The sequence below is a fragment of the Lontra canadensis genome, unplaced genomic scaffold, assembly GCF_010015895.1.
Source record: "Lontra canadensis isolate GAN:19392208 unplaced genomic scaffold, GSC_riverotter_1.0 scaffold37, whole genome shotgun sequence".
Classification (NCBI taxonomy): Eukaryota; Metazoa; Chordata; class Mammalia; order Carnivora; family Mustelidae; genus Lontra; species Lontra canadensis.
The window spans coordinates 7,471,691-7,487,827 of record NW_022631031.1 but is presented as its reverse complement, the minus strand read 5'-3'; positions in this window follow the sequence as shown (position 1 = coordinate 7,487,827).

The following is a 16,137-nucleotide window of genomic DNA, read 5'->3' as shown; positions in this document are numbered from 1 at the left end:
CCTGATTTAGGACTGAGAATGTGATCTATTCTGGAGAATGTTCCATGTGCAGTAGAGAAGAATGTGTATTCTGTTGCTTTGGGATGAAATGTTCTGAATAGGTTTGTGATGTCTATCTGGTCCAGTGTGTCATTTAAGGCCTTTATTTCCTTGTTGATCTTTTGCTTGGATGATCTGTCCATTTCAGTGAGGGGAGTGTTAAAGTCCCCTACTATTATTGTATGATTGTCGACGTGTTTCTTTGATTTTGTTATTAATTGGTTTATATAGTTGGCTGCTCCCACGTTAGGGGCATAGGTATTTAAAATTGTTAGATCTTCTTGTTGGACAGTTCCTTTGAGTATGATATAGTGTCCTTCCTCATCTCTTATTATAGTCTTTGGCTTAAAATCTAATTGATCTGATATAAGGATTGCCACTCCTGCTTTCTTCTGATGTCCATTAGCATGGTAAATTCTTTTCCACCCCCTCACTTTAAATTCGGAGGTGTCTTCGATTTAAGATGGGTTTCTTATAGGCAACATATAGATGGGTTTTGTTTTTTTATCCATTCTGATACCCTGTGTCATTTGATTGGGGCATTTAGTCCATTAACATTCAGGGCAACTATTGAGAGATATGAATTTAGTGCCATTGTATTGCCTGTAAGGTGACTGTTATTGTATATTGTCTCTGTTCCTTTCTGATCTACTACTTTTAGGTTCTCTCTTTGCTTAGAGGACCCTTTTCAATATTTTGTAGAGCTGGTTTGGTGATTGCAAATTCTTTCAGTTTTTGTTTGTCCTGGAAACTTTTAATCTCTCCTTCTATTTTCAATGATAGCCTAGCTGGATATAGTGTTCTTGGCTGCATGTTTTTCTCGTTTAGTGCTCTGAATATATCATGCCAGCTCTTTCTGGCCTGCCAGGTCTCTGTGGATAAGTCTTCTGCCAATCTAATATTTTTACCATTGTATGTTACAGACCTCTTTTCCTGGGCTGCTTTCAGGATTTTCTCTTTGTCACTAAGACTTGTAAATTTTACTATTAGGTGACGGGGTGTGGACCTATTCTTATTGATTTTGAGGGGGGTTCTCTGAACCTCCTGGATTTTGATGCTTGTTCCCTTTGCCATATTGGAGAAATTCTCTCCAATAATTCTCTCCAATATACCTTCTGCTCCCCTCACTGTTTCCTCTTCTTCTGGAATCCCAATTATTCTAATGTTGTTTCGTCTTATGGTGTCACTTGTCTCTCGAATTCTCCCCTCGTGGTCCAGTAGCTGTTTGTCCCTCTTTTGCTCAGCTTCTTCATTCTCTGTCATTTGGTCTTCTATATCACTAATTTTCTCTTCTGCCTCATTTATTCTAGCAGTGAGAGCCTCCATTTTTGATTGCACCTCATTAATAGCTTTTTTTATTTCAACTTGATTAGATTTTAGTTCTTTTATTTCTCCAGAAAGGGCTTTTATTCTCCGGAGAGGGTTTCTCTGATATCTTCCATGCCTTTTTCAAGCCCGGCTAGAACCTTGAGAATTATCATTCTGAATTCTAGATCTGACATATTACCAATGTCTGTATTGATTAGGTCCTAGCCTTCAGTACTACCTCTTGTTCTTTTTTTTTGTGGTGAATTTTTCTGCCTTGTCATTTTGTCCAGATAAGAGTATATGAAGGAGCAAGTAAAATACTAAAAGGGTGGCAACAACCCCAGGAAAATATGCTTTAACCTAATCAGAAGAGATCCCAAATCGTGAGGGGGGAGAGAGGGGATAAAAAGAGGTTCAGAAAGAAAAAAATAAAAAAGAAAGAAAAGAAAACGAATAAAGAAAAAATATAAAAAAGAAAAAATATATATATATTAGATAAAGTAGTTAAAAAACGTTAAAAAAGAAAAGGGTAAAAGTTAAAAAAATAGCAGAAGAAGAGAAAAAAAAATTGAAAAAGAAAAAAAAATTAAATTAACTACAAGTTTAAAGAATCATGTGGAGAAAGCCAGGAGTTCCGTGCTTTGCTTTCTCCTCCTCTGGAATTCCGTTGCTCTCCTTGGTATTGAAACTGCACTCCTTGGTAGGTGAACTTGGTCCCGGCTGGGTTTCTTGTTGATCTTCTGGGGGAGGGGCCTGTTGTAGTGATTCTCAAGTGTCTTTGCCCGAGGCGGAGTTGCACCGCCCTTACCAGTGGCCGGGCTGAGTAATCAGCTCGGGTTTGCTTTCGGGAGCTTTTGTTCTCTGAGCGCTCTCTGTAGAGTTCCGGAGGACGGGAATGAAGATGGCGGCCTCCCAGTCTCCGGCCCGGAGGAGCTGAGAGCTCGGGGCCCCACTCCTCAGTGCACCCTCAGAGAACAGCGCCCAATTACTCCCATCTGCCTGGCCTCTGGCCGCGCTTCGAGCTCACTGAGCCTGCTACCAGTTCAAGGTAAGCCGGAGCTGTGAGCTCACTCCTCAGCTCCGTTTCTGTAGCTGGCTTCCCCGTTCTAATACCTGTAAGTTCTGTGACCCTCAGACGCCCCCGATCCTTCTGTGATCCTGCGGGACCTGAGGCCACGCTGACTCCGCATGGGCTTCACCCCGGTTAAGCCTCTGGAGCGATGTCCCTCAGCAGAACAGACTTTTAAAAAGTCTTGATTTTGTGCTCCGTTGCTCAGCTGATTGCCGGGAGCTGGCCCCTCTCCCCCGCGGTCTATCTTCCCGTCGCTTTGGATTCACTTCTCCGCCAGTCCTTTCAGAAAAGTGGTTGATTTTCTGTTTCTAGAATTGCTGTTCTTCTTCTCTTCAATCTCCCGTTGGATTTGTAGGTGTTTGCAATCTTTAGATAAGCTATCTAGCTGATCTCCCGCTACCTGAAGTAGTCTCAGCCTGCTACTTCTCTGCCATCTTGACTCCTCCCAGGATGAAAATATTCTTAGTGGCTTTCAGAAATGAAATACTTTTTCCCGCTTCTAAACTAGCACTTTGTGTCTATTTTAGATTAACACTTTCAGTTAAAAATTGGGGAATCTTGTCAACCTGTCAAAGTTGACACAAAAATAAAGTTTAAATTTTGTGTGTATATTTTGGTTTAGAAAGTAATGATGTATTTTTAAATTATGGTTTTATTGAATGAATTATCTTTCTGTTTTTCAAGCTTTGTCTGTTGAATATACTATGTTTTTATTCAATTAAGATAGAGTTCATTTGAAATTGGCCTTCAGTCTTTGTGAGCATTGGTCTCTTTCTGGTTCATCTACATTTCAAGTTGTTTTAGGAAAGCTTAGAAATCTTGTGCTGTTCAACAGGGTTCCCTTTGGTGGGCTGCATTCTATTGCTGTCTCCCAAAATCTCTAAGACTGTCTGAAACTCTGCCTAATGTGGTCTCTGAGCTGTGGCTTTTTGTTTATCTTTTCTACCTCTTGGTGCATTGGGTATGGGTAAGAGATAAAATATATCAGGGTTAGTTCTCTGAGCTTGCATTCTTTCCGTGATCTTGAATCTCCAAGTTCTGGCTCCCACAGTACTTCTCTGATGACAAAACAGATTTATTTTAACATGTTTTGCCTAATTTCCTAGAGCTCAACCTGGTCCCAGAGGGAGTAAGTATGCTTTGGGCTAGTCTGCTATCACCAGAATCTGTACTGTTATTACCAACAAATTGGATTTTAAATAAAGTTGAAATAGAACAACAATAATTTGGCATGAGAATATATTATTTAGAAAATATATCAAATTAGTGACCAAAAAGAAAAGAAAAAAATGTTTAAGATGTTGACAATAAATGAAAAATTATACAGCAATACAGGCTTATGATTTAACTTCTAACTTATTTTGTTAATATTAGAACTTCAAAAAATTTGTGTTATATTAATGTATGAACTTTTCCTTTTATGAGATCTATAATTGTCTCTTATACATGTAATCATTAATGCACAATGATAACTCTCTCCCTTTATTTGACAGAGTAGTACCCAACTGAAGAGAAGAGTTAAACTAAATACCATATTGTCCTTAGATGTGTGTGGCTCTTTAAGCTACATTTCAGGAGCAAATAATAACGTGTAAAAACAAAAAGGAAACCAAAAACAACAAAACCCCAGTAATGTATACTTTTTGTAAGCAATGTAGTCCCAGTGGAAATTGCTTTAGCCTGAGGAAATATTACAGAATTAAAAAGATACAAACCTAAGAATCCATGCTTTCTTTTCAGTAGATACTTTCCACTTCAACATGCTTGCCTACTCAAATATGCTTATGAAAAACAATCCTCACTGCTTTTCACTGGGGTTAGCTGTGAGTGGAGGAGGCAGGTGGGGAGAGATTAGGAAGAACTCAGATATGTTTCCTAGCTTTCTCTTCAGAAATACTTAAACTGAATTGTGCAAAAATATTTTAAAGCAGGGAGACATTTACTTTTGAATACCTAAGAAGGTGATTCCACTCTGGAACTTAGGAACAGATGTGTAAATTTACATGTTTGAGTAATTACTCTATGTTATCACTGTGCTATTTGCTTTAAGGTCATAACCTCATTCAGTCCCCATAAACCATTAGATGAAAGTAGTTTATTTATTAACTCTCTATTACAGAACAAAAATGAGACTTAGAATTCTAAGATCAGTATCTTCAGGATTTACAGTGATAGTCAAGTTTGAATATAAGCCAAGTTTCAGAATAAGATCTTCCTGGTTTATAAAACTTATGCTGCTGCTACCTGGATCATTTTATTTTTTAAAATCACAATATTCCATAATACTGATTAAAAAATAAGGAAACCAGTAAGTTCATTATCAATTTTATCATTGAACATTACATCAAAAACTAATGATGAACTATATGTTGACTAATTGAGTTTAAATAAAATAAAAAAAAATAAAGTCTCCTGTTATCAGAAAGTACAAATGACTTTGGTTGATAACAATGAAAGAATAATTTATTATGTGAAACCAGTATCCTGCAATAAGAAGAGTTCACAGAGGATCATACTTCTGGGCTCTTCCTTGGGAGGGAGTTTGATTTATTCAAATCCTGCTATAATTGTTTAAAAAACTAAATGAAAATGGAATCATTTATTATCATATAGAAGGATTAAGCCCTAAATTGGATTTTTGACTTGAAGATGAAAAAGTAAGCTAACCTCCAGAATGGCTTAAGATTGAACTTTATCTTCTGGTGTGGAACAATAGCTTGAAGAGCTTTAGAGGAAGAATGAGCTCTGTGAAAGAATCCTTTAAAGTGGTGTAGTAATACAAATGGCAGTTTTATATGTAAATTAGGCCAAATAGTCTATTTTGCCCTTTGACCCAATATTACTATAAACCATGATACATGTGTAATCTTTCAGTAAAACTTTTTGTCATGTTAATTCCTTGTAGGTTAAATACAAACTTCTAGAATAAATGCTAAAATCATGCACACACATGCATGTACACACATACACATATCAGCATAATCTGAATATCCTACTTTCCTAATTAGATAGATAATAATAAAATTATTTTTTAAAACATATATGCATTTCCAACTCATAAAGAGAATAGAAAAGAAATTATTCCTTTAAGGGCAATATCCTAGATAGTTTTGTTTGCCGTGACATTAGAAGAGCCTTTGTAGAGTTTCTAGTTTGGCAGTCACTTCACAATGCTCCTTGACAAAATATAATGAGGTTTGGAAATATCCACAGGTGGAGGGCTTTGGTTCTAACTGTAAAATATGGTAACACATCAGTGGTTCTCTACTGGAATCCATTCCTCAAACCCCACCCTCAAGTACATGTGACATTGAGATGTTTTTGATTATCACAAATGTGAGGGGATGCTACTGGAATCTGGTGGTAAATACCAGAGATGTGGTAAACATCCTACAGTGCACAAGACAGCCCCCTCACAACCAAGGATTATCTGCATGAATCAACAAGAATTTGTCTCTAGGGTTTTTACTGATTTATGTTTGTGGATTCTGACTTTTAGCTCCAAAACTGTAGGCTTACTACAGTTGTACTGCACTGAACATTTCTGTACTTTAGAACACACATATTAGTGTGTTCTAATAGGTAGATGCTTTTGACTTTGTTAGGAGAATGAAGGTAGCACTCCCTTCCCATGCATGTTTGCAGTAGGAAAGTAAAAACTGCATTTCCAATTGATATTTCTATTTCATGATTAATATGGAATTTGTATAAATTAAGCCAGTCAGTTCCCAGAGTAAAATGTTTGAGATACATTCAATATATTCTCAAAATGTCTGTGATTGAGAATCATGTGGTACATGGGGGTGCCTGGGTGGCACAGTCAGATGAGCAGTGGTCTCTTGATTTCTACTTGGGGTGGGGGTGATCTCAGGGTCATGAGATTGAGCCCTGTGTTGAGCTCTGCACTCAGCACAGAATCTGCTTAGGACTCTCTTCCTCTGCACCTCCCCCCATTCTAAAGAAAGAAATCTTCTTTTTTTTTTTTTTTTAAAGATTTTATTTATTTGACAGAGAGAGATCGCAAGTAGGCAGAAAGGCAAACAGAGAGAGAGAGAGAGAGAGAGGGAGGAGGAAGCAGGCTCCCTGCCTAGCAGAGAGTCCTATGCGGGACTTGATCCCAGGACCCTGAGATCATGACCTGAGCTGAAGGCAGAGGCTTAACCCACTGAGCCACCCAGGCAGCCCTGAAATCTTCTTTTTTAAAAATTTTTTATTAATGTATAGTGTATTATTAGCCCCAGGGGTACAGGTCTGTGAATCACCAGGTTTACACACTTCACAGCACTCACCATAGCACATACCCTCCCCAGTGTCCATAACCCAACCACCCTCTGCCTACCCTCCTCTCCCCCAACAACCCTCAGTTTGTTTTGTGAGATTAAGAGTCTCTTATGGTTTGTCTCCCTCCTGATCCTATCCTGTTTTATTTTTCCCTTCCCTACTCCCCCCAAGCCTCCCACGTTGCCTCTCACATTCTTTATATCAGAGAGATCATATGATAATTGTCTTTCTCTGACTGACTTATTTCGCTCAGCGTAATACCCTCTAGTTCCATCCACGTTGTCGCAAATGGCAAAATTTCATTTCTTTTGATGGCTGCATAGTATTACATTGTATATATAACACATCTTCTTTATCCATTTATCTGCTGATGGACATCTAGGTTCTTTCCATAGTTTGGCTATTGTGGACATTGCTGCTATAAACATTCAGGTCCATGTGCCCCTTTGGATCACTACATTTGTTATCTTTGGGGTAAATACCCAGTAGTGCAATTGCTGGGTCATAGGGTAGCTCTATTTTCAACTTTTTGAGGAACCTCCATGCTGTTTTCCAGAGTGGTTGCACCAGCTTGCATTCCCACCAACAGTGTAGGAGGGTTCCCCTTTCTCTGCATCCTCACCAGCATCTGTCATTTCCTGACTTGTTAATTTTAACCATTCTGACTGTTGTGAGGTGGATCTCATTGTGGTTTTGATTTGTATTTCTCTGGTGCCGATGATGTGGAACACTTTTTCATGTGTCTGTTGGCCATCTGGATGTCTTCTTTGCAGAAATGTCTGTTCATTTCTTGATTGGATTCTTTGTTCTTTGAGTGTTGAGTTTGATAAGTTCTTTATAGATATTGGATACTAGCCCTTTATCTGATATGTCATTTGCAAATATCTTCTCCCATTCTGTCAGTTGTGTTTTGGTTTTGTTGACGGTTTCCTTTACTGTGCAAAAGCTTTTGATCTTGATGAAGTCCCAATAGTTCATTTTTGCCCTTGCTTCCCTTGCCTTTGGCGATGTTCCTAGGAAGAAGTTGCTGTGGCTGAGGTCAAAGAGGTTGCTGCCTGTATTCTTCTCAAGGATTTTGATGGATTCCTTTCTCCCATTGAGGCATCTATTTTGAGTCTATTTTCGTGTGTGGTATAAGGAAATGGTCCAGTTTCATTTTTCTGCATGTGGCTCTCCAATTTTCCCAACACCATTTGTTGAAGAGGCTGTCTTTTTTCCATTGGACATTCTTTCCTGCTTTGTTGAAGATTATTTGACCATAGAGTTGAGGGTCTAGTTCTGGGCTCTCTATTCTGTTCCATTGATCCATCTGTCTGTTTTTGTGCCAGTACCACACTGTCTTGATGATGATAGCTTTGTAATAGAGCTTGAAGTCTGGAATTGTGATGCCACCAACTTGGCTTTAAAGAAAGAAATCTTAAAAAAAAAAAAAAATCCTATTGTATGCTTTGCAAAAATGTAGGTGTCCAAATCCTACACCAGAGAAAGAGAGTCTTTGATTTGTTAAATGTTGCTAGAGCCAAGGAATCTGTATTTTAATAAGGGTGCCACATTATTCTGATGTCACCAGTTTACATGGAGCACTATTTGAGAAAATGGAGTAGAATCCCCTTTGGAAGCAGCAATTTTACCTGTATATTAAGCAGCAATTTGTAAGTTTTTACCTGAGCATCTGTGATACAAAAATTCAGTGGTAAATGAATAAGTGTAATCTAGGGCTTGAAAAGTACAAATAAAGCACATTCAGATGCTGTGGTTTTCTATCTGAATATATAATCAAATACTGTCATTTCAAACATTTCAGAACTTAGGTTTATGTTTCACATAAGAAATTATGCCCATTTCAAACATTTCAGAACTTAGGTTTATGTTTCACATAAGAAATTATGCCCAAATTATTTTTCAATGAATGAGAAAATAAATGAATGATAGATAAGTACAATAGAGTATGTTAGTTTTTATTCCTTACACTTGCATAGAGTGCAATCAGCTAGTAATTAAGAGGATAGATTTCTGGCAAATCCATGTGATAGAAGAGTCCATTAGCAGGGAAATAAATGAGAAATGCAAATATATCTAGTTATAAAGCTATAGTTTTAATCGATGTGTATTTTTCTAGTTAGGTTCAAATTATTTGCTAAATCCTTGGCTTCAACTATTATTTCCAGACGCTCAGATAATAGTATACTACTCACTAATACAGTGAGAGGCAAAATAATAAGTGAACATCCGTGGAGCCTGTCCTTGTTTGGAGCACCATTGGAACAAATTAGAAAGGTGAAAACAAGAGCATAAAAATGAGAACCCTGAAAAATTTACTAGAATATGGTTCTCAGTATTTTTTGTACTCTTTGCCTAGCTCCATACTCACTGCTGGTTAAGATAGGTCTTTCATTATGATGTATACAAGATATAAGTTATGCTATGAGAGATCGTTAATATCAGGAAGCAAAAATTTTGCTTTATCAATAATCTGCATAACAGAATACAAAGATTCAAAGGCAATGAGAGTTTAGAAAAGACAAAAAGGAAAAAAAACTGACACAGAAAAGAGGCTTATAATAACTGCGCAGTGTTCATAATAAAGAAATATTTGTACCATTCTTTGAACTCCCAAGTATACTCTGAATTAGTTATGAATATTGCTGCCTTTGTAATGATGAACTGATCCTGTGGGCTTTGTTCCACTTGCAGATCTATAATATGACCATGAAGGAACATACGTGTTTACAAGTAAAACATACGCATACATAGTCACACAAACATTTTCTGCTGAAATGGATTAGTGTTTGTCAGCATATAACTTCCTCTATGCACATGGTTGTAGCATATTATAAATGTCTGCGTTATTTTTTGATACTCCTGTTGTTAGGTGGGTTCTCCTTTTTCTTCTCTTGTGTCTGAGGAGACTCATGACTCTTTGATCAATAAAATATGATGGGAATGATGTTATGTCTGTTTCTAGGTTTAGGCTTTATGATGTTTATAGCTTTCACTTTCTATTGGAATACTCGGTCTGGGAACCCTAAGCCATAGTATACCAAGTCCTTCTATTGGAGACTACATTCTGAAGAAGCCCTGAAATCCAGTCTTCTGATCACCTCCACAAAGAGTTCTAGATATGTGTGTGAAGCCTTCTTGGACTGTCCATATTTAGCCCATCAACTTGTTGAATACCACCGAAGAATGTCAATTGAACACAACTGGGAGAAAAGAAATTGCCTACTTGGAGCAAAAGAATACTCCCTACCTAAATTGCTGAGATACAGAATCATGAGATGTATTAAAATCTTGTTAGCTTTTTGTGTTTTAGCTGGAATGGAAGCATTTCTTCACTATTTTTTTCCTAAATATCAACACCTTCCCACTTATTCACCATATACTTAGTATTATTAATTTTTATATAGCATTTATCAATGTATAACATTATATTTCTTTTAGTTATTTGTAAATCTCTTTTCTCCATCAGAATATAAACTTAATAGAAGCTAAGACTGCATATGATGTGTTTACTTGTGTATATCAGCCACTAGAACAGTGTTCAGTATATCATAGGCACTTAAAATATTTATCACAATGTTGAAATGAATGAATGATATCATTTTTTTTAACAAATATCATTAGAAAACATGTATACATTTAGCTAAATAGTCTCAGAAGTTAACTAGTGGAGAATCTATTGAAAATATTTATACAAATGTCAAGTTCAATATGTTGCATTGTCTTTAATTTCTTAAGGCCAGATTGTAATTTAGAGAAGTATAAGGCAAAATGGTATTAAATTTATTTTAAAAAGCAGGTCCAATTATGACAAAAATGTTTAAATGTTGAACCCAATGAAATGTAATGTTTTTCTTAAAAGAAACTTCTATATATAGCTGAAATGGCATGCATTTTTTTGTTTTGTTTGCTCATTGAGAAAATCAATCATATTATTTTCCTAGTAAATACTTCAAAGAAATCAGAGATCTAAGAGAAGAGATCTAAGAGAATAGGAAAATAGGAATACAGAATACATTTCATAATTCCTTTCTAAAACCAGACTGGATTATTTTTTAAAAGATTTTATTTATTTATTTGAGAGAGAGAGATAGAAAACAGAGAGAGAGAGAGAGAGTGTGAGAGGGAGAAGCAGGCTCCCCACTGAGCGGGGAACCTGACATGGGACTTGATCCCAGGAACCCAAGACCATGACCTGAGCCAAAGGCAGATGCTTAACCGACTGAGCCACCCAAGTGCCCTCAGACTGAATTTTTTTCAGCACAAAAACTGCTATGATTAATTACTTAAAAGCTTTCATAGTCATTCAGTAATCTTAAAGTGTGGCTTTGAGCTGAGGTCTAACTTCATAAAAATCAGTTTTACCAGTAAATTGATTCTACACAATACATGGCACACATGCTTATTTCTTCAAGAAAGTATCTAAATCCTCAAGGATAATAGTGTTTTTCAAATATTCATTTCAAGAAAGCCCTTCAGAATTAGTATAGTAAAATGAAACCAAAAATTAAAAAAAAAAACTAAGATGATAAGCCGAACAACAAAAACAAAACATAAATATCTCACTATGTGTATTAGAATCAAATTCTAACTGAAATGAATTTTAAATCAATTTTAAATCTTTCTAACAATTATTAAATGTAAGACATAAGATTGTGTATGATATGTTTTGGCTCCAAAATCAGAAAGGCATAATTTTTAAATTCAGATTGCACCATGTTAGAACTGTGTAGCCTTGGCAATTTAATTTTTTTTTAGTCTCCAATCTTCATTTATGAAATTTGACTGATAATAATATGTACCTCATTTTATTTTATTTTTTTTAACTTAAATGTAGTTAAGATACAGTGCAATAATTGTTTCTAGAGTAGAATTCAATGAGTCCTCACTTTACGTACAACACCAAGTGCTCGTCCCAAGTGTCCTTTTTAATACCCATCATCCATCTAGCCCATCCCACACCATCACCTCCTTCAGTCATCCCTTCCTATCCTTAAGTGTTTTATGGCGTGTTTCCCTCTCCCCTTTTTTTCTTTCCCCCTTCCCATATGTTCATCTGTTGTTTTTTTTTTAAATTCCACATGTGAGTGAGATAATGTGGCTTTGTCTTTCTCTGACTGATTATGTTATCGGTACCTCATTTTAAAGTAGCGAAGTTTTCATGAAATAATACATTTAAAATTCCTATCATGTGAGATGCAGTGATAAGTTCTGGTTAATATTATTTTTAATGTTAAAAATAATTATCTGATATTATTTCATATTTAGTTATCTGAGATCAAATAATTCAAAGTTAGTAATGAAAAGAGAGCAAAACAAAACATTTTTTAAAATGTTTTATTTATTTCTTTGACAGACAGAGATCACAAGGAGGCAGAGAGGCAGGCAGAGAGAGAGAGGGAAGCAGGATCCCTGCCGAGCAGAGAGCCCAATGCGGGCCTCCATCCCAGGACCCTGAGATCATGACCTGAGCCGAAGGCAGAGGCTTTAACCCACTGAGCCACCCAGGTGCTCCAAAAATTTTTAAAAAAAGATTTTATTTATTTATTTGACAGAGAGAGGCACAGAGAGGGAACATAGGAAGGGAGACTGGGTTTTTAATTTATTATCATCATTATTATTATATATGTATTTGCTTAAAACAGTAATATTAACATTTGTTTTAATATATAAACTTCTGATTTAGGAAACCACTTAGAGACTATGACATATGTACACAATTTTTTTTTGGTGTTTCTTTGAAAAAGTACATATTTTATTCTTTCGATTGTTGAATTTTAGTGGAACATTTCATAAAAATTTTAAAAAGAGGGAACTTAAAATGTTTGTTTCTTCAAGTGCTCTTATATTTCAGCTATTTTTTAATGAATCTTTTATCATTTGGGTTCTACTTTCTGCTAATCAGTGATTCTGTACTGGATTTAACAGGTTTAATGGTTTCTATCGGTAGCCTGATTTTCGTGTGTGACATCTTACTAAGAGCATCCTAATGTTCAAGGAAAATATTTGATTTTGACTTGATTCCTTTTTTAACTGGCCATCCAGTCTCAACAACTGCTGCCTGCAGTAATAACTCCTTACTTCCTTAACTAATACTGCCCTAGTCCTAGCAAACATACTATTTAGCCTAGGTTACTATGATAACCTCAGTAGTCTTCTAAGTGTCCTTACTGATTCCTCTCTTTTCTCCCTCCACCATCATATATAGAATACATTCAAGTTATTCGCTGTTTTACCATTTATAGTTTGGCATTCATCAAAGCCTTTTTCTACCTCTTCTACCACCTTGGTTTTCTTTCTGTACCCCCAGTGCTTTTGGCCCTATCCACTCTGACCTTCCTGCTGCTTCTCTAATACTCCAAGAATTTTCTAGACTCGGAGTTTGCCTGCAGTGTTCCCTCTACCCAGAAGTACATTGACCATATTTCATATGACTGGCAGCTTTATATTATTCAGATCTCTGTTCAGATGTTACATTCTTATGTATTTTATGTATATTTATAAGTAAACAGGTAGATGCATGCTAAAAGTTACCTCTACATAAGAATCTAAAACAGCATTGAGAAGACACAAATTAATTAAAAAGTACTAAGATAGCCAAATTTTATTTGCTTTTGGGAAATAAGTAGATTGCACTGATTTTTTTAAATTCTATTTAAAGAACTGTTTAAAACGTTTAAAAGAATATAAGATGAACTCAGGCATATGTCAGTTTTAATTAGTAGATACATTCTTTTCATATTCAAAATATTTTCATTCCATATACAGATTTTCTTTTATAAGCTGTTATAAATTCTATTTTATTAATATTTAATGTTGAATAAGGCATATCTCTTCTGAGCTTAACTTACATTTACCTTACAAATATGAGATTTTAGACCAATAAATATGCTTTAGTCTTCCAAGTTAACCTGTTAGGTAATAAAGAAATGGAAGGTTGTAGTGAAAAAAACCTCTTCAACCTGAACTGTATCATTTACTTTGTTTGCTGATGAGATGTGTCAACATTTACACAGTGAAGTGTGCCTAAATGTGTATTTCTATTTAAATCAAATTCATCTTCTTCAGAGTTTATGTGTGTATTCAAGGAATGAAATTGGATTCTCTTCGAGAACTAAAATCAGTTACCATTTATTTCAGGCAAAGAGGTAATCAACATGCTTGACTGGAGAAACTGTTCAAGACTCGAGATTTCCTAAATTGTTTTTGCACAAACATTCTGAAACATAAAATATTAGGACATCTACTCAACTAATTTTGGAGGAATAGTATATTACACATAATTTATGACTGTGGGTCTTACATGCCCTACATAAACCTATTTTAAAAAGGAACCCTAGAGTATCATAAAGAAAAGGAAGTAGATAAAACTCAGAAAAAAGTGAGTTAATAAACTCATAAATTTAATTTATTTAACTTTCCAACGTTCTTACCTTACCAGATAAAGACTGCATTACTCTAGAGAGATGTAGTCAAAATCACATTGTTGCATGCCGTTTTAGATGGCCATCCTCTCCACAAACAAACATTTTTCCTGATCCACTAGCATACATTATGTTATGATCTCCTTAGAAGTATAGTTGCAGGAAAATAAAAGTACAAACAAAATTAAACTTACAGTTTCTTCTAATTCCAGTTAGAATGTAGACTGGATTGATTATTTCTGTCACTTGAACATTTCTCAGAAAACCTAATGAACTTACAAACTACTATCCCAGATACCTTCAGGACCTTATAAATGAATTATTGGCTCAATGCAAACTTGTTCTAAAATGTGGGTGTATATATTTGCCAAGGTTATTGAGTCCCAGTTTGATCACCGTATAAAGAATAAATTATGTGCAAAATTAATGTCATGATGTGACTTGGAATATCTGGGTTGATTCATAGGAAAGTTTTCTAAGTACCCAGAGTTTCTCTTTACTTCTTTTCCAGTTCACAGCTACCTGTGCCATCTCTTAATTCTGACACATGGCATCATCTCCTAGTATCTTCTTTCCTTTCTCTAAATTTTCACTGTACCCCACACTGTAAGTCTACCCTTGCTCCTTCAGCTTTCAGGTTAACATATGCATTTACCTACCATTTATTGAGTATCTGCTATTTCTGCAAACTGTGCCAGGCCCTTACACATACATTAATCACTGTAATAATCATGGATATTCCATCCATTTCACAGATGAGGAAGATAAAACTCAGTAAGATTTGTAGAAATAAAAACTAAATTTTTCTGTGTTAACAAAGTACTTTTCTGATTATAAATACACTATTGTTGAATGCAGTACATTAAGAGTATTTTGAGGCATACAGTCTATATAATATAAATAGGAAAGACTAAAAACTCTACTATCAAATGATAATTACTCTAAAATTTTTAAATAGTTCAGTGTAATCTTTACACATATACACATACAAACTTGTGATTCCACTCCAATATAGCAATTCCGTTAAAGTGATTTGGATATTATTTCTTTGTAATTTACACATCTATGTTTATTTTGGTAGTTTTTTAAGGAATTGCACTTGGGGGTTCCTATGTGGCTTAGTACCTTAAGTGGCCCACTTGTGACTTCAGTTCGGGTCATGATCTCAGGGTCCTGGGATCTAGCCCTGTGTTAGGCTCTGCGCTCAGTGAGCAGTCTGAGGATTCTTTCCCCCCCTCCTCCCTCAGTCCCTTCCCCACCCCTCCTTAAATAAACAAATCTTAAAAAAAAAAAAAAGAGTTGCATTTCAACAATTTCCAACTACCTGACAAATATTTCCTTAGGATTGTCAAACCAGCACACAAATTCAGCATGTTTAAAACTGATTTCATGATTTAACTGTTTCTCAAATTTGTTCTCTTTATGGACTTCTTTATAGCACACTCCCAAATATCAAGACTGAAAACTTTGGTGTCAACTCTTACTTCTCTTGTTCTTCACCAGAATTTGTTTATTTTCATACTTTTATTTGCATTTGCTCTTTACATCTGTCCTATTATCCAATTGTGTCTTATTTGAACATTGCAGTAAATTGAAGTGGTCTCCTAGCTCTTCATTCACCCAGAGATATCTGCAGGCCTCATGTACTTTTGATCAAAAGCCTTCAGTAGTTTCCGTATGCATGTCCAATAAACATCAAACACCTTGAGTGGAATGAATGCCTTTGAAATTTTTTTTACAGTCTTATTAGTTAATTAAAACAACAACAAAAAAATAAAATAACACTTTTCTTTTCCAGACACTTTATAAAGCATTTAGGATATGATGGCAATTAAGAAAATCATGGTTTCTCATTTTAATGGAGATTGACTCAGTGGAACATACAAACAAATAAATATGTATGCACATGAGAGTGTGAAGTGTGCTATGTTGGAAAAATAAAATTACTTTGGCAAAAAACTCTATTTTCTATTAATTTATCCTAATTGTATTAATTACATTTGTGTGTATGCA